The following is a 16645-nucleotide window of genomic DNA, read 5'->3' as shown; positions in this document are numbered from 1 at the left end:
CAATATATGATAGTATGTTTACATCTGAAGCAGCTAAACAGAGAGTGAAGGATGCTAAGAGATTAGTATGTAAGTTTGTATGAAATGACATTATGTAAATTATAATGCATAATTTTTTTGGATCATAACTTCATATTTTTTTAATGCAGATTAAAATATTATATATTTATAATAAGAAACGCATTTGGGTATAATACTGTGGATCTCTAGGAAAGTTTCATTTGAAACATTTCAAATTTGTGGAGCATAAGAATAATAAGCAATTGAATGGGTATGAGATGTTATCATAAATAGAAAGCTTAATTTATGCAGGATTCATAATTGACATGTGTGGTTTTCAAATTTTGTAACAGATATGATTGTGGCATGTATGTGACGATGTGGATGGAATCGATCGGTTCTACAGGGGCAACTGGTGATTTTGTAAGTGGAATTAAAAATTCGTTTGTGGTTAAATTGTTAAAAGTCATAGATTGAATGTTTTGGTTTACAATACTTAACGTTCTGACAATTTGAATATAGGTTGTTGGAGAGTGGGATCGATCACGAATATTAAACGATCTCGTAAGCCACAATCAAAATCAACGAAGACAGGAGATAACAAAAGCTGACATGAGACACAAGAATAACAAAAGGATGCAATGACGTAAATGTTGGGTTAATTTTGTATAAGATTTATAATTTTGTATACGATTTAGAATTTTGTATACGATTTATAATTTTGTATGTGAATGTAATTATGTATGAGATGAGAAAAGTTAGCAATAGGTTGTTGTACATGTTTCTTATACACATTAAGAGTCATGTTGATATGTATGATATATGGAGATTGTTGTAAAAGGTAAATTTACAATGTAGTTGGTAAAAATAGAATTTTTACTGAAAAATTAATAAACACAAAGATTTGTTTCCAACATTTTGTCCAGTATGATTCCCAAACGTAAAGTTTCCAAAAAATAAGTAAGAATATGTGTCGATCTATATATAAAAAAGTATCGATCCCAGAAACATCGAAATCCATAAGTATAATGTAATAGGTAAATTTTCAATGTAACCGGTATAAATATATCGGTTTTATGGGAGAATAGGTCTACAACATGTATCGACACATTTTAATTTTGTGTTAATACTTTTGGTCCATAATGAATGTCAAAAAGGGTGTAACCATAAAGTGTCGATACATTTATAAAAAGTATCGATCACAGAAACATCGAAACCCATAAGTATAATGTAATAGTTAATTTATCAATGTAACCGGTATAAATATACCGGTTTTATGAGAGAATAGGTCTACAACATGTATCGACACTTTTTAATTTTGTGTCGATACTTTTGGTTCAGAATGAATGCCAAAAAGGGTGCAACCATAAAGTGTCGATACATTTATAAAAAGTATCAATCCCAAAAATATCGAAACCCATAAGTATAATGTAATAGGTAATTTTTCAATGTAACCGGTATAAATATATCGATTTTATGAGAGAATTGGTCTACAACATGTATCGACACTTTTTAATTTTGTGTCGATACTTTTGGTCCAGAATGAATGCCAAAAAGGGTATACCCATAAAGTGTCGATCCATTTATAAAAAGTATCGATCCAGAAACATCGAAACCCATAAGTATAATGTAATAGGTAATTTTGCAATATAACCTGTATAAATATACCGGTTTTTATGAGAGAATATGTCTGCAACATGTATTAACACTTTTTAATTTTGTGTCAATACGTTTGGTCTAAAATGAATGCCAAAAATGGTGCAACCATAAAGTGTCGATACATTTATAAAAAGTATCGATCCCAGAAACATCGAAACCCATAAGTATAATGTAATAGATAAATTTTCAATGTAACCAGTATAAATATACCAATTTTATGAGAGAATATGTCTACAACATGTATCGACACTTTTTAATTTTATGTCGATATTAATTTAAATATCGCGTATTTTCCCCCTTTATTATTTATAGATTATAATCGATACAAACTCTAAAAATAAACCCTAAACCTAAAGGTAGAAGAGAACTCTTCCTCTCCGACGAATACTAGCATTATCATAACAGTGACGATCAGATATTCAGGTAAATTTATCAATATTTTATGGGTTTGATTGATTTCTATATTGGAGTTTTTTTTCCTGAATGTGTTTGTGTTCCATTGTAATAGCATCCACACCCAAAATGGCTCCAAAACCCCAGCGTCAGAAGCGTAGTCTTTCTCAAAGCTCTTCTCAAACCAGTTCTTCTCAACCACAACCTCCTTCTCAAACAAACGATTCTTCTGAGGAAATCATGTCCTTCAAAACTATGAACTTTAGATCCGATATGGAGAAACAAATATGGCAGATGAGTTTTAAAGTAAGGAAGATTCGTCCCGAACGTGTCATTGACATGGGTTTATTGTTTGATGATAAATATGCATTTAGTTTTAAATTCACATTTATATCTTGGGGTTGGCTTGAATTCCTTGGTGTAGAACCAAAATATTACCCCAACCTAGTTAGAGTCTTCTACAATAATGCTTCCTTACAGCACGAGCCTAATAAGACTAACATAATAGGAATTAATACCCATGTCATGGGGAAGGAAATATATATATATATATATATATATATGAGAAAATCACCTCAGTGACCAAAAATGCCTTATAATATACGATTTTAACCAACTTTTTTTGGATTTGCCAAAATGACCAACAAAATCGCAATGCGATCTCTAATTCGCAACGCGATTTTCAGTATCGCAAATTCGCGTTGCATTTCGCGTTGCATTTCGCGTTGCGATAGTTGAAAATCGCGTTGCGATAGTCTACAGTGTCGTTGCGATAGTCTACAGTGTCGTTGCGATTTTCCATTTCGCGTTGCGATAGTCTACAGTGTCGTTGCGATTTTCCATTTCGCGTTGCGATAGTTGAAAATCGCGTTGCGATAGTGTACAGTGTCATTGCGATTTTCCATTTCGCGTTACGATAGTTGAAAATCGCGTTGCGATAGTGTACAGTGTCATTGCGATTTTCCATCTCGCATTGCGATAGTGTACAGTGTCGTTGCGATTTTTCATTTCGCGTTGCGATAGTCTACAGTGTCGTTGCGATTTTCCAAATTCGTCGCGATAGTCTATAGTAAATTAAAAAAAGATTTTGTTTCTTAAGAATTTTCTCTAAAAAGATAGTATCCGTGCGGACGTGTCAAAGACACGTATTACCACGACCATGACCACGACCACGACCACGACCACGACCACGACCACGACCCGACCCGAGACGAGACGGCGGCGGCGGCGCGCGAGAGTCCCCCTTGTTCTCTTTCACTCAACAAGGAAATGGGAAATCCAAGCCTTAAATACACTTCCCAATAGTGTTTCCAATACTATGTGAGATTGAGCATTACTCAACACTTCAAAGAAAATATAGCAATTTTTGTAACATGTTTCCCACTTAATCCACATATCTAAAACATTTTATCATTTTATCAAGAGAATTAAAAGAGTTGTAGATATCTACATTTCAATTCAAACTTATACATATAGTTTTAATATGATAAAATGTTTTAATATTTTTAGATATGGATTAAGTAGGAAACATGCTACAAAAATTACTATATTTTCTTTGAAGTGTTGAGTAATGCTCAATCCCACATAGTATTGGAAACACTATATGGAAGTGTATTTAAGGCTTGGATTTCCCATTTCCTTGTTGAGTGAAAGAGAACAAGGGGGACTCTCGCACGCCGCCGTCGTCTAGTCTCGTCTCGTCTCGGGTCGGGTCGTGGTCGTGGTCGTGGTAATACGTGTCTTCGACACGTCCGCGCGGATACTATCTTTTTAGAGAAAATTATCGCAACGACACTGTAGATTATCGCAACGCGAAATGGAAAATCGCAACGACACTATAGACTATCGCAACGCGAAATGGAAAATCGTAACGACACTGTAGACTATCGCAACGCGATTTTCAACTATCGCAACGCGAAATGCAGCGCTAATTTGCGATACTGGATATCGCGTTGCGAATTAGAGATCGCATTGGGATTTTGTTGGTCATTTTGGTAAATCCAAAAAAAATTGGTTAAAATCGTTCGATAATAAAGGGGATTCTGATGAAAATAATTTAGATACTACAATACAACGGGTTGCTAGAAATAACCCAATTCACCTAGATGTAGAGTCGAGAGTGTTTCACAAAATGCTCACATGGTATATTCGGCCTAGTGGGGGAAAACATTCAACGCTTCGAGACAGCGATTATTGGTGGATAACAAAGTATAAATCCAAATCCAAAACGGCTCCAAACATTGCTAAACTGATATTTAATACAATTGTATATATGGTCACACGGGGAGCAACAATTTCAACTTTACTACCATATGGATGTGTCATCACCCATCTGTTGAATAAGAAAGAAGTTGATTTTTCGTATGACACCCCTGTTCGATTAACCCGCAAGATTGACATGTTATTTATTAAAAAAACGGGATATGATTTTGTTGAAAAACTCGGTTGGAACCGTGTCAAGGAGGTCGGATTAGATCAAGAGATGGAGGAAATAGACCCCATTGGTCATGAAGACGAGCAACCAATTGGAGACGCAATGATGGAAGAAGCTCCAGAAGCTCCAGTTGGAGAGGATGTCACAATTAAGATTGTGATGGAATACATGGTCAATTTTCGGGAGCATATTGATTCCTTTGTGAGTGGAATGCGAGCTGCTATTTCATCATTGCGCGATTAAGTATCCATGTTCCGTGACGAATTACGTCAACGACATCAAACAAGTTAGGTAATTCATTATTTATGTTTCTAAACATTTACACGTTCTGAAATGTATTTTATTTTCTTTTAACAGATGTGGACAACCAAACAGTCAATGAAGATGAAGATGACGATGAAGTTGACGATGAAGATGACGATGATGATGATGATGATGATCCAAACAAGTATATCGTGTATACAACGCCGCCTTTAAGAAAACTTTTAATTTTTGATCTCAATAGTGTCCTTGCCTACATCCCAAAACTGCCTGCAGGTTTTAATTCTGTTCTTTTGTATCCATTATTTTAACATATAAGCATGGAACCTTAATCTCATTTTCTTCATGTTGTAGATGTTGTCCTCAGAACATGATTATTTGAATTTATGCAATTTTGTGTAGACAATTTTGTTGTTGTCATTTGGTCTTCCAAGATGAGGTTAGAACTGTTGAGCAATTGAATTACAGTAGCTAAAATTGTTAATATACAATTGAATGTTAACATTCAAACTTGATTATAATCTCAGGTATAACGTCGACCGTGTACTTGAGAAACTACCTTTATTTTCTGAGCATTTTCTATTCGTTTGGGTAAGATGAATGTCATTACAGTTTACTGACTTTTTTTTGTCTATGATTCCTACATATTTATGTTCGACTGTTTGTGAACAGGATCAAGAAAAATGCAAAACATACTATAATGTTACATACTGTAAAGATCTAAATGATGTTTGGAACGCGTGTCTTGATTTTAACGAGCTAAATACACTTTTAGTCGATGATTCAGCGGAAAAATGATTTATAATCCGGTAAGTTGCATTTATGCAATATGTTTTTCCAGTTAAACAAGTGTTCATACATTGATTGATTAACAATTTATTTGTTTATATAGAAATACAATTACATATATCTACATACCTTTGACATTGCTTCCCATTTGAACGACAGTGCTTTAGGTATGACACAAATTTATCCATGCTTATGCGAATTTAGTTTATTGTTAGTAAAATTGCACCTCATTAGTTTGATAATTGAAATTATTTATGTATGTCCTCAGAAAAAGGAGGAAACATACGAGAGTATTTGGAAAATTTGTTGAAGACGCCTAATATTCCGGACTTCGTTAGAAATAACCCTTTTTATTGAATTAATTTCGTTGTCGGTACATTATTTGAACATTGTTGTGTATGTATCTTTTGGTTTGATTATATTGTGTGTATATTTTCATTCGGATGGGATGAGTTGTGCATAACAAAACAATCTATCTATCTCTTCCATGTGAGTACTTATCTAATATGCATGTTATCATTAATTATTCCTTATTTGCTTCTCTGTATACAGATACATTTGAGGATTGTTGAAATATGAATACTAGGTATTAATGTATTTTATATCTGCGTGCAAATGTATCGAAACACATTATTAAAGAAATGTTTTCTATGATCTCCATAACAAAGTTTTCATACATAGAAATATCGGTATATTTATAATCGTTTTCTATAATGTATCCAAACTTAAAGTTTCCCATAAAGTGTCGATCCATATATAAAAAGTAACGACCCCAAAAATATCGAAACCGATAATTATAATGTAATAGGTAATTTTTCAATGTAACAGGTATAAATATACCGGTTTTATGATAAATAGGTCTACACCATGTATCGACACTTTTTAATATTGTGTCGATACTCTTTGTCCGGAATGGATGCCAAAAAGGGTGAATGCACAAAATGTTGATACATTTTCAAAAAGTGTCGATCCGAAAAACATCGAAACCCATAATTATAATGTAATAGGTAAATTTACAATGTAACCAGTATAAATATGCTGGTTTTATGAGAGAATAGGTCTATAACATGTATCGACACTTGTTAAATTTGTGTCGATACTTTTTGTCCAGAATGGATGCCAAAAAGGATGAACGCACAAAGTGTCGATACTTTTATTAAAAGTGTCGATCCCAAAAATAGTGAAACCCATAATTATAATGTAATAGGTAATTTTATAATATAACCGGTATACATATACCTATTTTATGAGAAAATATGTCTACAACATATATCGACACTTCTTAATATTGTGTCGATACTTTTTGTTCAGAATGGATGCCAAAAATGGTGAACACACAAAGTGTCGATATATTTTCAAAAAGTGTTGATTCGAAAAACATCGAAACCCATAATTATAATGTAATAGGTAAATTTACAATGTAACCGGTATAGATATACTGGTTTCATGAGAGAATAGGTCTATAACATGTATCGATACTTGTTAATATTGTGTCGATACTTTATGTCCAGAATAGACGCCAAAAAGGGTGAACACACAAAGTTTCGATACATTTTTAAAAAGTGTCGATCCAAAAAACATCGAAAACCATAATTATAATGTAATAGGTAATTTTTTAATATAACCGGTATAAATATACCACTTTTATGAGAGAATAGGTCTATAACATGTAGCGACACTATTTTATTTTGTGTCGATACTTTTAAATAACGCGGTTTTTCTTCTTTCATTATTTACAAGGATAAATCTCAAATGGACAAACCCTAAAGGCAATTCTCTTCTTCTCTAACGAATATCAGCGTTCATAACAGTTACAATCAATTATTCATGTAAATTTATCGATATTATGGTATTGATTTCCAGATTGGACAATTTTTTTGTGAATGGTTATAGGTTGCAAGTTCAATCTTTGTTCGCGAAGATGATGACCTTCAAATGGAGCCCTAGCGTATCAATATTGAAGAAAATCGAAACCGACCAGTAAGTATCAATGTATTCATGTAATTGTTCTTGAAATGGTAATTGGATTAAAGTATTTAATCCAATTTAATTGATTCAAATCTCTACAGTTTGACTGAATGCGAAAGGATAAAGGAAGCTCATAATCATGTTGACAGCATAGCCAGTAAAACCCCTTGTAGGGTCCAAATGGTAAGCTAGGAATTGGTAAGGCAAGCTTTATTTGAAGGTTTAGGGTTTAGAGCCCTCCAACGTAAGGATTACATGATTGAACATTACGTATAATAGTTGTATTCAGTTGTTGAAGAATTGTTTTTAATTTTATATAAGGATAGTTGTTGTGATATACGTTCACATTTCGGGACCAAGTAGTTAGATGCGTGCATTAGCCTATATCCTCGAGGCAGAGCACAAGAAATCTGGCACTTAAAGATTTACCAAGAGCGGTAGCTTTTGCTCTGCATGAAGACCGAACCTAAAATCAACTTTGCAATTATGTCTTTCATTCTGAAGAGAACCTGCTGAATAATAGGATTTGCACACAACTGTAAGCATTTTAAACCCTAAACCCAACTACTCACATAAAAAAATATGCAACAGAGATGTCAATTATATGAGGAGTTGGGTTTAGGGTTTAAAATACTTGCAGTTGTGTGCAAATCCTATTATTCAGTAGGTTCTCTTCAGCATGAAAGGAATAATTGCAAAGTTTGATTCTAGGTTCGGTCTTCATGCAGAGCAAAAGCTACCGCTCTTGGTAAATCTTTAAGTGCCAGATTTCTTGTGCTCTGCCTCGAGGATATAGGATAATGCACGCATCTAACTACTTGGTCCCGAAACGTGAATGTATATCACAAAAACTATCCTTATATAAAATTAAAAACAATTCTTCAACAACTATTATACGTAATGTTCAATCATGCAATCCTTACGTTGGAGGGCTCTAAACCCTAAACCCTCAAAGAAAGCTTACCTTACCAATTCCTAGCTTACCATTTGGACCCCCAGGTTTTATTGGCTATGTTGTCAACATGATTAACCTGGATAATCCCAGTTACAGAACTGATTCCGGCCATGATTGCGAGAGACTATAGTCTACAGATTGTTTGGCATTTATGTGATGATGCGGATGAAATATTAAACGGTCTTGTAAGCCACAATAAAAATAGACTAAGAGAGTAAATTTTGTTAAAGTAGGGTTAATTTTGTATAAGTTACATACGATTTATAATTTTGTATGTGATATAATTATGTATGAGATGATAAAAGTTAGAAATTGGTTGTTTTACATGTTTCTTATACACAATAGGAGTCATGTTGATACTTACGATATATGGAGATCGTTGTCATTCCATTCCGTCTTCGAAAAACTCAGTTAACGTAGGTTGTGTGCTTGTATTCAAACTGAGCTTGACTTGGGGACATGTTAGTTTGTTATGTCCCTCACCATTGCAGTACCCACATCGCCTAATTTTCTTCTCGACCTTGTTCTTCAGTACTTCTTTTCACTTGCGTTGTTTTTGTTGAGGGTTACGAACGTTGTTTACTACAATGCTCTGGTTAACTGAATCATTCAAACCAAATGAGTTTTCTAATTCTTCTATTAGTCTTTTCATCTCATCTCTTGCGGTTTTGAAAGACGTGTCTGTCTTTGATGGAATGTAGCATAACCTACTTGACGTTGAACGTAGAGCAGCGAACCTTGCCATTTGCATCACTTCTGGAGACACATTCAAGTCAACATAACTGGGTACAGAAGCCTTCGCATAATTAGTCCACCTACTTTGAATCAAAGTCCCGGGCAAATATGTGTAATCCAAGTGCTTCAAAATGTGAAGTTGATGGCGACACGGAAATCCAACGGTCTCAAATTTTTTGCAGGAGCAAATTAGGGTTTTCGTACGAGAATCAAAACTAATTTCAAATTTCCTATTTTTTTCTTTGTACTTTGACAAAATATAATATTGTCATTCATCTGATAAGGACTGAATCTCTGCCTCAATCCGGTACAATGTCTCCCGTAGAAGTTCATCTTGGAACGCACGAAAAGATTCGCTGATAAAAATCGTAGCAGCATGGCATTCAAGGTCGACCAGTTTTGTTATCTGGAAGGGCTTCGTATGGGAACTTAAGTAATCCGCTTTCAACTCGTTCGTACGCATTCTACTAATTCCATCTTCAATTGCATGAACAACATCTAAATATGTCTTCTTGTGTTTCAGTGCAATCTCTAGTGAAGTATTCATAGACTCGCACCTTTGTGTTGAGCGAATATTGGCAAAGAAATGACCGGTTAGATATGCTTGTGCCCATAAGTGCCGTGTATTTCCCTTCTCAATCACCCATGGATGCTTTTCGATGTTGAATTCTGAAACAACCGAACGCCATTGAATATCAAATTCCTAGGTTGTCCACTAGGAAGCCATGCATTTTGAGAATGCTGTTGTAAATTTTGGGTCACCAATGTTAGCTTGTGCATTGCGAGAAAGATGCCAAGAACATAATCTATGCTTAGCATAAGGGATAACAGATTTGATAGCCCTCTGCATTGCCCTATCCCCATCGGTGACAACTGAAATAGGTGATTTATTCATCATGGCTTTTAAAAAATTCTGTAGCACCCACTCGAAAGATTGAGACGTCTTGTCAGTGATTATGGCAGTGACAAACACAATTGTGTTATGGTGATGATTGACATCGACAATAGGCATAATTGGTTAACCATACAAATTATCTTTGTATGTTATGTCGAACGCAATTACATCACCGAAGCATGTGTAATCCGATCTCGATGTAGAATCCGACCAAATAAGATTATGCAATGCCCCTGATTCGTATACCGAGTATGTCATAAAAAACCCGAGATCATCATGTTTCTTATAATCAAAGTAGGCAATAAGCACATTCACATCCCCATCGATGATTTCCTTTGTTTTACCTCTTTGAAGTGCATTGTAGAGGTCTTTATGTGTAAATCCAACATTATGATAGCCCCCTGCCTGCTGCGTTAAATAGTTCATTACTTGTGACGTGCCAACACCGACCTCTTTCAATGTTGTTGCCTCATCGATATCAGCCTTACTTACAGCTCTATTAGAACGCATAAATGGTGTCATAGCAGGTGTGCACAATGCATGATTATGTTTCTGATAAGACTTACTTATAACCCACTGATCGTTTGTATTTGTTGCTGTAACTACGACTCTAGCCTTACATCCTGTTCTTGTGACTGACGTATGAGCATGTTGACGATCAACAGTATTGACCTTTGATACTCGAAACCCTTCTTTGGAACAACAAAATTCTTGTGTCTTCACATTCTCTTCCACGTCAAGCTGTATTGTTCCCTTACGTGCACTAAACCCATGTTCCCGTGCGAATCCCTTGTAAAAGTACAAAGCTTGATCACGTGAATAGAAGAGCTGACCAACCAATCTGTCAGATTCATCAACATTATGTACTTCATGGCATTCCTCGGTTGGCTTAACATTGTCTGCATCAGTATGATCAATGGAAAAAATTTTGTTGTGCAAGTTCAGTGGTCCCGGAGTTGATGGAGATGTAAGCAAAGGTTCATTGAACATGCTTCAGTCGTGTTGCTTTCAATAGGATGTGGTATTGGTAGTGGTAGTTAAAGGGTGTGTACAATATTAAATTCGCAGTACATATTTAGGTATGTACAATAACTACCTAAATATGTGTCGATACATTTTCTATAAGTATCGACCCAAAAAACATCAAAACCAATAATTATAATGTAATAGGTAAATTAACAATGTAACCGATATAAATATACCAGTTAATTAGAAAACAAGTCAACATAATGTATCGACACTTGTAGAATTTGTGTCGATACTTATTATCCAGGATGAATGCCCAAACGAGGTACACGCATAAAGTGTCGATACATTTATTAAAAGTATCGATCCAAAAAATATCGAAACCGATAATTATAATGTAATAGATAAATTTACAATGTAACCGATATAAATATACCGATTTTATAATAAAATAGGTTAGCATAAAGTATCGACACTTGTTAAATTTGTGTCGATACTTTTGGTCCAGAATGAATGCCAAAAAGGGTGCAACCATAAAGTGTCGATACATTTATAAAAAATATCGATCCCGGAAACATCGAAACCCATAAGTATAATGTAATAAATAAATTTTCAATGTTACCGGTATAAATATGCCGGTTTACTTCGAAAATAGATCAATATAAGCGCTACCTATTACATTATATAAGAGCTACCTAATATGTTATTGTACTTAATAATATTTCCGGTTAAATGCCTATTTTATTATATAAGCGCTAGCTATTACATTATATAAGTGCTACCTAATATGTTATTGTACTTGATAATATATCCGGTTAAATGATATAACATTACCGGTCAAAATTTTAACCGGTCACTTGTTTAACCGATCATGCAGTTTTTTAGCCATTTTTTTACCGTCACAGCAGAACTTCCCTAGTTTAGGTACTAAATGCAGAATTTACCCTAAAATTTATTTAATTTACAATTTTTATAACATACAAAGGAAATAATATATTATTTTTTATAAAAACAAGTTATATTCATGCAATAGAGAGAGAGCATATTGACCGAGCTTACCTTTGAAGGCAGGCGCGGGTTTGAACGGCCCATCCTGGATAATTCCTCTCTGGGAAGCTGATTAGATCGGTTAAAGAGAAAGCATCTTGTTTTCAAATTCTATTTCTTTATTTTTTCTAGATCGGAATTTGTTAATTCAGTTGTGATAGGAGAGGAATTTGGATCTCTTTGATTGATTTTTTGGCGGATTCTTTTAGTTTGTATCTTCGGAAGTTAATCGGATCTCCAAGATCCTGTTAAGTTTTATTTTTGGAAGATTAGAAGAAACGCAAGAGATATTTTTGTTAATTGGGATACCTGCATTGATCGAATTTGAAATGGAATAAAGCGGTGTCGTGTTCGTGGGGTGGGGGATGTGGATGTGGAGGAGATCGGAGATCGGAGATTGCTGGAAATGTGCAGTGTTGAAGGGAAAGGGAGGTATGAGAATGGGGATAACGAAAAACAGAGGGGAGAGAGTCGAAAAGCTGAAGAGCTCGAGAATGAAGCTGTTGATGATACGCGCCACCACATCGGTGTTGCTTTGGACTTGCATCGAACAATTAACGGCGGTAGGGGAGACGTTGGGACCACGCGTCCTTAAAGGCTAGCCTTCCTGTTTCACTCACCAGGATTTATCCTTCTCCGTCATTGAAGACAAAGTCCCCTCCGTTCCTGCTCTTGTACTTCCTCCCAAAAGTGAGTTTTCTGTGCTCTTAATATTTCTTTTGATGTGACGATGCAGATTGAATTTATATAAATTTAATGCTCCCAAGTGATTGTACATCGCTTGTACTAGAAATCACTGGTACTTTCATATATGTGTGTGTGTGTGTATTGTTATTGAAATTGGATTCGAATGTGTCATGATTTTTTGTTTTTTGACATTAGGGGTATACAAAAACAATGGTTACTTGATGGTTTCGTGTAATGGAGGTCTCAATCAAATGCGAACAGCAGTGAGTGTTCTATCCAATCACACTATATATCTATCTATCTATACATATATTCTTTGAAATTCTTTCTAGATTATGTTACTTCAAGAGTTGTTTGTTGTATAATCAACGCGGAAAGTGATTATGTGTTCTTTTATTTTGGGGTTTGATTGACAGATTTGTGATATGGTTACCATTGCAAGATATTTGAATGTCACACTTATAGTTCCGGAGCTGGATAAATCTTCCTTCTGGGCTGATCCCAGGTGTGCTAAGTTTTGTTCACATTTATGTATGGAAAGGGTGATCTTAAATTATTATTTTTTGAATAGTCAAGGGTGATTACAAGGTAGTATCTGTTCATAATTTTCTTAACCACTTGACAATGCATACACCCTGCAAACACAACTACTCGAACCTAGGACCTCCAAGGAGAACAACATTTCTTTTGCCACTGAGGCCACTTGATTGGTTCGGGAGACCTTAAATATATTCCTGGTGAACTGGGATCATTTTTCTTAAATATCTCTAAATATACTTTTTTTAATTGAAATGGCAGTGAATTTCAAGATATATTTGATGTGAAGCATTTCATTACCTCATTGAGAGATGAGGTTCGTATATTGAAGGAGCTGCCTCCTAGGCTTCAGAGGAGAGTTGAAATGGGGATGGTGTATTCCATGCCACCAATTAGCTGGTCTGATATATCCTACTACCGTAACCAGGTCGATTCTCTGTCATTACAAAGTCTTTTATGGAATTTTTAGGGTTTGGTGTAATTTGATTTGTTTCTTTATTTTTTAAAATATGTTCTACACGTTCCCAGTTCTTTTCCTTCCTCCAAGAGAGTCCTCTTAAAATAGCATGTCTGTTCTCTATTACCTGCAGATTCTTCCTCTGATACAGAAGCATAAAGTAGTACATTTGAATAGAACTGATACTTGACTTGCCAACAACGGGCAGCCTTTAGATGTTCAGAAGCTGCGATGTCGTCTAAATTTTAGTGCTTTGAGATTCACTTCTCAAATAGAGGACATAGGCAAACGAGTTATTAAGCTTCTGAGGCAAAATGGTCCTTTTATAGAAATTCATCTTAGATATGAAATGGACATGTTGGCATTTTCGGGCTGTACCCAAGGTTGCAACAATGAGGAGGTGGAGGAGTTGACAAGAATGAGGTAAGGTTTACAAGCATCTTTAACAATTAAATAACCAGCAAGCCTAAATTTTAAAGTTAAATCTCAGTATCCTCAACTTATTTTGGCAGATATGCTTATCCCGGGTGGAAAGAAAAAATAATAAATTCTGACTTGAAAAGGAAGGATGGTTTGTGCCCTTTGACGCCTGAGGAAACTGCCCTCATATTGAGGGCACTGGACATTGATAATAGTTATCAAATCTATATTGCAGCTGGTGAAATATATGGTGGAAATCGGAGAATGGCAGGTCTTGCTGCTGCTTATCCCAGATTGGTAGGTCGAAGACCCGAGAATGAAATGTATTGATGTTTAGAATTCTTTTTCTCCTGTATCAATGATTGGCCTTTTGTTTGTTAAACCAGGTTAGAAAGGAGACTCTATTGGAGCCATCAGACCTTGGGTTTTTTCAAAATCATTCGTCCCAGATGGCAGCACTAGATTATCTTGTTTCATTGGAGAGTGATATTTTCATTCCTACCTATGATGGAAACATGGCTAAAGTTGTTGAAGGCCATCGCAGGTACTGTTCTGCTGATAATTTTGCACTTGGTATGTTCGGAAAATTTTCTTGCTATAATTAAAATAATTCAGTGATTCTTTTTTCTTCTGGTGAGATGAATAGTTTATGAAATTAAATTTCACCCACATTCTATCATCTCCATTTTTATCTCAACCTTTAAGAGGACAATAGTTTGTCTAGCTCTGGCCACAAAACAATTGCTAAACTTTTTCTTTCCTTTTCCGCTCGTAGAATTTCAATGGTTGCAACATGAGCCAAGGAATGTTACAAGTACCCTTTTTCGAAAGAACTTTTCGTAGCGTTTCTTCCCAAGCGATTTTCTTTCATATTTTATCGTTTTGTATTGTTAACAGTTATTGACATAAATGTAACAATTGTTTTGAATGCTCATTCAGATTTATGGGGTACAAGCAGACAATTCTATTGGACAGAAGGCTTTTGGTTGATCTGATAGACCAGTACAATAGTGGATCCCTAACTTGGAATGAGTTCTCAAATGCTGTGAAAGAATCTCATGCAAGTCACAGGGGGCAACCAACACGACGATCGGTGATTCCTGACAGACCTAAAGAAGAAGATTACTTCTATGCCAACCCAGAAGAATGCTTGCAACCATCATATGGTCAACTGCGTAGCACGTGAAGACAAAACCTGAAGGTCGTTTCTCTATACAAGTATGACTACAATGAAGGTTTTTCTTCCTAGGATTCAGTTCCGTAGATCCGCGGCGACACTAAAACTTGAAAAAAGCCTGAGAGGGTCTGGTGAGGTAGCCGGTGGACACAACTTCTAATATATCCAAATAGCAAAAAGCATGTATAGAAAAAGCTGCCCTGCGGTTATTGGTTATATCAGATCAAAATGCATTGGACACGAGGGATTCAAGTATAAATTTGGAATAATTGAGACTGGATCGGAAGGTTAATCCCTTACCGCTTTCGTTGTGCATTTTTCTTTTAGATTGCTTTACGATCAAGTTAGTATTCTAGGACATATATATTCTAGGATTCATGATGTCACAACCTACGCAGACACCATTGTACTTGTTTCTGGTATGGCCTCATGAATGGTTGAAAGCATTGAATATCAGCTTTACTAGAACTTTAATCATGTCAATTGAATGCAAATTCCGGTTACCTTTATCTGTTGCGCCAACAATGATCTCATTTTATCACATCTTCGCTGTGGTTGTTTCTGTCACATTCATTGCTCCCCCTCCCAGGTTGGGATTTTTGGCTGGAGATTAGGCATGAGGTGCTTCAAGTTGGGTGTCATCTTCAGTTGGCAAGGTTGTCAAACGGCTGTTTTCCTTTGTGCGGAATGCTCATTGATTGCAGTGCCACCTTTTCCATGTTACATGTAGCGGGCTTCACTGCCCTTTACATCTTTGTTACATGGAGTTCATACGGCCAGTGGCATACGTCAATCTTCTAATTATCCTGCTAACGCTTCACCGCAGTTTGCTTTCTCTTTCAATGTTTTTATATTATGCTTATGACTCTCCTGATTGTATTTTAGATGTTTTAATTTATGATGCTATTAGCGGTTAATAATAAAATTTGAAGGGAATAGTGATCCAAATTAAAATAGCAATATATAAATTTGCATTCGCTAACCAGAACAAATTGGAAATATGAAAAAGATTATGGTCCAATTAGGGGTCTACCAAGGAGAGACATCGTAATCCAAGTTGAACCGACCTGTCATCCTCCCACTACCGGAAGCAGGAAGTCTTCGCTGCTTTGTGAAACCAGCCTCACGCGGTGCTTTCTTCCCTAAGGGGGTGTTTGGTTCAAGGATTGTGAGAGAATCCCACATTCCCATGTTTGGTTGGCCGGGAATCTCATTCCCGGTAATGTTTTATTACCAATAATAGATTTTTTGGGGTATATTACCGG

At 35.6% G+C, this 16645-nt stretch overlaps 1 pseudogene; it reads left to right on the top strand.

Annotated features, from left to right (window-relative positions):
* The first annotated feature begins 12247 nt into the window (after window positions 1-12247).
* On the top strand, window positions 12248-15747 carry LOC120165071 (annotated as a pseudogene).
* The last annotated feature ends 898 nt before the right edge of the window (window positions 15748-16645 follow it).

Source organism: Hibiscus syriacus, unplaced genomic scaffold (genome assembly GCF_006381635.1).
Source record: "Hibiscus syriacus cultivar Baekdansim isolate YM2019G1 unplaced genomic scaffold, ASM638163v2 tig00111566_pilon, whole genome shotgun sequence".
Taxonomy (NCBI): domain Eukaryota; kingdom Viridiplantae; phylum Streptophyta; class Magnoliopsida; order Malvales; family Malvaceae; genus Hibiscus; species Hibiscus syriacus.
The sequence above is the reverse complement of the archived record's forward strand: the minus strand, read 5'-3'. Positions and strand labels throughout refer to the sequence as shown.